The following is a 6,000-nucleotide window of genomic DNA, read 5'->3' on the forward strand; positions in this document are numbered from 1 at the left end:
GTATCACTGCATCATCTTCAGTGGGAGCAGATAGTATTCTTTGGGCGTGAACACCGACGTTAGGAGATAATGATTCTCCGTATCAGGTATAACCCTTCCCTTTCTGTTTGGTTCAGATCTAGTTCGGTTTTGGTTCGATTAAATCCTTGAATATTGTATTCTAAAATAAGGGAATATGATTCCCAGTTTGAAGGGAGGAGAGAAATTTTTGAAATTCGCCCACCCTATTCCGCTGCAATCTTGGTGTCCATACGATGGATCCCTCCCTCCTTTCATATATATATATATATATATATATTATTTATTAAATAAAATATGTTTTTTACTATATAATATAAATTATTGAGTTGGGCATGGACTTGTGCCAGGCTTTATTTAGATAGCTTGAGCCTGAGCCACGAGCCAAAAATCTTGTCTAAAGGCCTGACATAGAACTGGCCAAGCCGGACTGGCCCGTCCGGCTACTTGGCCCATGAACACGTCTATTTAAAATTACCAAGGCTTGCATTAGATTCAGTTTGTAGTTCTGACCTCAGTAGTGCTATCGTGTTGTGCGAGTGAGACTCATCAAAGTAAGCAAAGTGATAGGGGGTCTAAGAGGAACTGACCATTTAATAAATATTACAATCTAAAATTAAAAAAAAAAATCCAACCGAGTAATTATACTTCAGTCCTCGGAGTTCCATCTATCGGTTTGGCATTTCAACTTGAATGCAAACCTTTGAAGTTTCCCAAATTGAAATTTCAACTTGAGACACTCGAATAAACCTCCTTGTTGAAATTAAAAAAAATAAAAAAAAAAATGAGTATGAGAGTATGAGAATGATAGATTGTATTTGATTGAACAATAGTTATTGTGATGTAATTATTTAAAAATGGTTGTTGTCATTGAATAATAGGATAAGGGTTAGGGTATTTCTAGGGGTTAGAAATAATTAAGTTCATCAAAATATCCTTCTAAATAAGCCATTTACAGTTATTAAGAGGGATATTTTAGTCATTTAAAAGTTTATTTATCATTTACTTGAAATACCCCCTTAAACTAGTTATTTATAACTGTAAGTTGGGGGCATTTTAGTCATTGTTTGCACCCCCTTTGTAAAATACAGAAATAACCCCCAAATAACTATTTATAGTTGTTGGTAGTAGTGTGTAGTTTTGGCCCAGTTGGATCATGTTGGCAAACCCACACAGACCATGGGTTGTGCCTGGCCCTAGGGGTCGTACCATGCCTAGCATGACCATTACTGTAGCCAATAGGTTGTGTCAACCCATATGTGGTCCGATCTGTTTTACACCTCTAACCACTAGCCTAACTAACTGCCTTGCAATTAAAAATGTAACCATTGGACTTAGGGCTGTTAATGGACTTAGATATTGGCCTAATCCAATCCAGTCCAATATGAATCCATTACAAATGAATTTGGTCCAATCCGATCCGATGAATACTTCAAACTATTCTCTATTGGTTCATGTCTAGACCATCCAAACTATTCAAGTTGATTTTAGTTTAGATCGGGTCCAACCCAAACCTGGTCCATTGACACTTGTACTCTTATCTTATGTCAATGGATCAAATATTGATTTAATCTGACACAATCCAATATAAATTCATTACAAATGGACTAGATCCAATCCAATCCAATAAATACTTTGGAGAATTTTAACTTGATATGTTTTATTAGTTTCTCTAATTTGTTCAAATTGATTTTGATTCAAAGAGGGTCCAATAAAGGTTTAAAATATCAAAAATGCAAAGTACATCAGAAAGACAATTTTAAGAGATTTATCAAGATACGCCTTGGATACACATCGTATTATAGGAAAAATCAAGATACACATGGAGAAACTATAGCTACTTCAATAAATAATCAAAATACATCGATAACACTAAATATAAGGCCACAATATGGGAGCACATTCAAATTTTACAATAAATTTACCCAACTATCTATCATGTTCACACTTGAAATTTCACATTTGAACTCATATTCTTGCTTCTAAGTGGCAACAATGAAAGAATTCAATTATCTAGCTCCTTCAAATAGAAATCATTCACAAGAATGAAAGTGATAACTCTTTCAGTGCCCAAATAGTTATTTTCCATTTATTTTATTTAAAAAATAAATAAATATGCAAAATTATAATTTTTACATAAAATTGTATGGGTTTATGGGTATATCAATTTCTACTAAATTAAAAATAAATCATAAAATTGTATCATCACATCATATACAATATATTAATTTCTTTTTTTTTTATGTAATTTTATTTAGTTTCCAAATTTCATTAAATAACTTATTTATCCTATCCAACCACAAAACATACATCGGCACTATTTATAAGTGAAAATATAATTAATAATTATTTCATATTGAAATAATTTCTATATTTTTAATTCAAAAAATTGCAAAAATGGGAAAAAATAAATACTTAAGAAAAAAATTCAATTGATCTATGAATAAAATAGATCATCCATATATCTACAACATACTCAATTCTTATGGTCATATTACAAGAAAATATAAATAGTTATTTTTATTATTTAATTCCCAATATTACATAAAAGTAAACAAGTATTGAACAATCTTTGATGATAAGTATCTACAACATACACAATCTTTTTATGGGCAAATCACAAAAAATATAAATAATTATTATCTTTATTTTAATTATAATAATTACAAAAATAATTGTTAAGTTGATTGTTTTTATGTATTGCTAGTTCGGGTGATAAGTGTACATGTAAGTTAGTAGTGGGTTTTAAGTTGTTAGGTACTGGGCCTCTGTTATTGGGCCTAAGTCTGTTTAGTGTTTTAAGCAGTCTGTGTCCCATCACTAATCATGGGCATTCTAGACATTTCATTTAACAATGTATTGTAATCTACTATAAATGATAGTACTGTCGAATGGATTACTCAGTTCGACATTCTCAGCACTTGTTTGCCTTCACCTCTCTTCTACTACTCCAGCTACAATCTTTCAGCAAACATGGTATCAGAGCTTTGAGTGATCTTCTTGTTACAGCCGACACCAACTCTTCTCTCTTGCTTTCTTTTTCTCTTTTTTTTTCCTGGTTGCTGTAGAGAAACTCTAGGGTTGTCGTAGAACAAAACAGGGTTCGAACCTAGGGTTTCTCTTGGCTGTAAGGCACAAGGGAAGTAAGACCCAGAAGTTGATGTCCTACTAGACTGCTTCTAGTAGTTAGTAGCCATTCGGCTACTAAGAGAGGTCTGTATAGGATAGACCTAGGTTGATGACTGATTTTTGCAGTCCTAGTATTGGTTGTAGGAGTGAGCACTCTATACAGATTCAGAAGTCGAAGCCCAAGAGAAGTCTACGTAGTACAGTGGTGGAGAGCTCTTAGTTTCAGGTTGGTTACAAGCTCACAGAATTCTTCTAGCTGCTATAATTGGTTCACTTTAGGACTGTGACCACTTCGGCTAGTCTGAAATAGTGTTATGTACACAAAGTCTGCAACCAAGATGTCTTCCATATCTGGAGAGATCTCTTCTAGGAACAATAGACCTGGTGGGAGGTCTTGAAATTTGGAAAACCCGAATCAGCACAACTTGCAGATTAAAAGTGTGTTGTTAGATGAATACAACTCATTGTGGAGGTGAAAAAAGGGGCAGAAGGGTCATGTGGCAAGTGGGAACCTTGTCACTAGTTACAATGGCGATAGCTCACAGAGTATACCAACAATGGCTTCTTCTTCCAAGGGGCAGGTTGCTAATTCCTCCGGAGCCGATACCTTGGGCTTCACTACTGATGAGGTAGAGGTCCTTAGCCGGGTTTTAGCCCGTCTAAGGAGTAACTCTTTTGCTTCCTCCTGTCTTTCCAGATCATGTATATTCTCTACCTTTAGTGCAACTAGTCCTATTGACTCTACGTCGTGGGTTATTGATTTCGGTGCAACTGACCACATTACACATATATCCTCCTTATTCTCTTCATATCACTTGTTGTCTGGTCAGGATAAGATGAGAGTTACTGACAGGTCTTTCTCCACCATCTCTAGCAAAGGGGTGGTTGTCCTAAGCAAAGACCTCTCTCTTAAATCAGTTTTGCATGTTCCTAATCTTACCTCAAATCTTTTGTCTGTTTCAAAACTTACCAAAAATTTAAACTGTAGCATAACCTTTTTTCCTACTCATTGTGTCTTTCAGAACAGGTTGACGAGGATAACGATTGGGAGCGGTCATGAGTATGGAGGCCTCTACTATTTTGATGCAGACATCGGTTCAGCCTTACAAGCATCTGCTGCTAGTGGTCCAGAGAATGTGGAGTCAATAGCTAGGTTGCATCTGTGGCATGCTAAGTTAGGTCATTTACCTTTTTCTTCATTCCAAGTGTTGTTTCTTGAATTGTTTAAGGGCATTTCAAGCCAGAGTTTAGTCTATGAAATATGTCAACTGTCAAAACAATGTAGAACTGTTTATCCAGTTTCCAGTATTTAAATTCAAACTCCTTTTGATTTGGTTCATTCTTATGTTTGGGTCCCTTCACCTATTGTTTCTATAGATGGCTTTCGTTACTTTACTAGTTTTATTGACCACTACTCTCAATGCACATGGATCTACTTGTTCAAATGACGAGATGAAATGCCACGGATAACCATGGCATTTTGCAAGATGATTGAAACACAATTTGACAAGAAGATTAAGCAATTCCGGTAAGATAATGTTGCTAAATATTTTGAAAAATCCTTGAACTTGTCAATCATCTTGTGCTAATACACCTCAATAGAATGGGGTTGTTGAGCGCAAGAATAGACATCTATTGGATACAGCTCGAGCCTTACTAATCCAACAGAAGGTTCCCAAGCACTATTGGTCTCAAACAGTACTTACTGCATAATATCTGATTAATTGGATATCATCTAAGGTGTTGGGTATGAAAACCCCTTTCTCTGTTCTGTGTCTTACTCTTCCAGACTTTCCTCTTCCTCCTAGGGTCTTTGGTTGTGTATGTTTTATACATGTAAAGGATCCAAAGAATACCAAGTTGGATCCTAGGGCTACGAAACGAATCTTTTTGGGGTACTATCCTACACAAAAGGGTTACAAGTGTTATGATCCTGTCACCAAGAGAAAGTATGTCACCAGAGATGTGGTCTTTTTTTATTCTCAACCCTACTTTCAGTCTTCTCATAATCCTCATCAGGGGGAGACTAGTGGGATGGAAGAGGATTCTCATTCTCCCTTCTTTTTTGTTCCCCTATCTGCCTTGGGCCTTCCATCCTCTCCTTCTACTCCTAATTGTGGCATCCCTGATGAACCTAGTGAGGCTCCCACTATGCTTGCTACCTCTCCTGATACTGCAGATGTTCCTGAGGGCTCTAATAGGCAACAGAAAGAGATACGAATCACATACAACAGAAAAAAAAAGGGCCATCAAACTCATGACAATAACCAATTGGACTCGGATCAATCTGTCTCTGCAATCCAAGGTAATCCCAACACACATATTTCTGATTTGGATCTTCCTATTGCTCTTCGTAAATCTATCCGTTCTTGTACTACTCGACACCCCATTGCAGATTTTGTTTCTTAGTCACATTTTTCTCCATCCTATCACTCCTTTGTGTCTGCTCTTTCCTCTGTACATGTTCCTTCTATGTACTCAGAGGTTGTGTCTAACCCAAGGTGGAAAAAATCTATGAATAAAGAGATGAAAGCCTTACTGAAAACAAGGACTTGGGAATTAGTGGATCTGCCAGAAAGGAAGAGCACTGTCGAGTGCAAATGGGTGTTCACTGCAAAGCATAGGGAGGACGGGTCCAATGATAAATATAATGCCAAACTTATGGCAAAGGGGCTTACTCAAAAGGAAGGGATTGACTACAAAGAAACCTTTGCTCCAGTAGCGAAGCTCAACACAATCCGGGTTTTATTGTCATTAGCTGCAAACTTTTCATCGGAGTTATATCAGCTGGATGTGAAGAATGCTTTCCTAAATGGCGATCTACATGAAGAGGTATTCATGGATCCTCTACCA

Source organism: Nelumbo lutea, chromosome 8 (genome assembly GCF_056320005.1).
Source record: "Nelumbo lutea isolate HS-2025 chromosome 8, American lotus-T2T, whole genome shotgun sequence".
NCBI lineage: Eukaryota > Viridiplantae > Streptophyta > Magnoliopsida > Proteales > Nelumbonaceae > Nelumbo > Nelumbo lutea.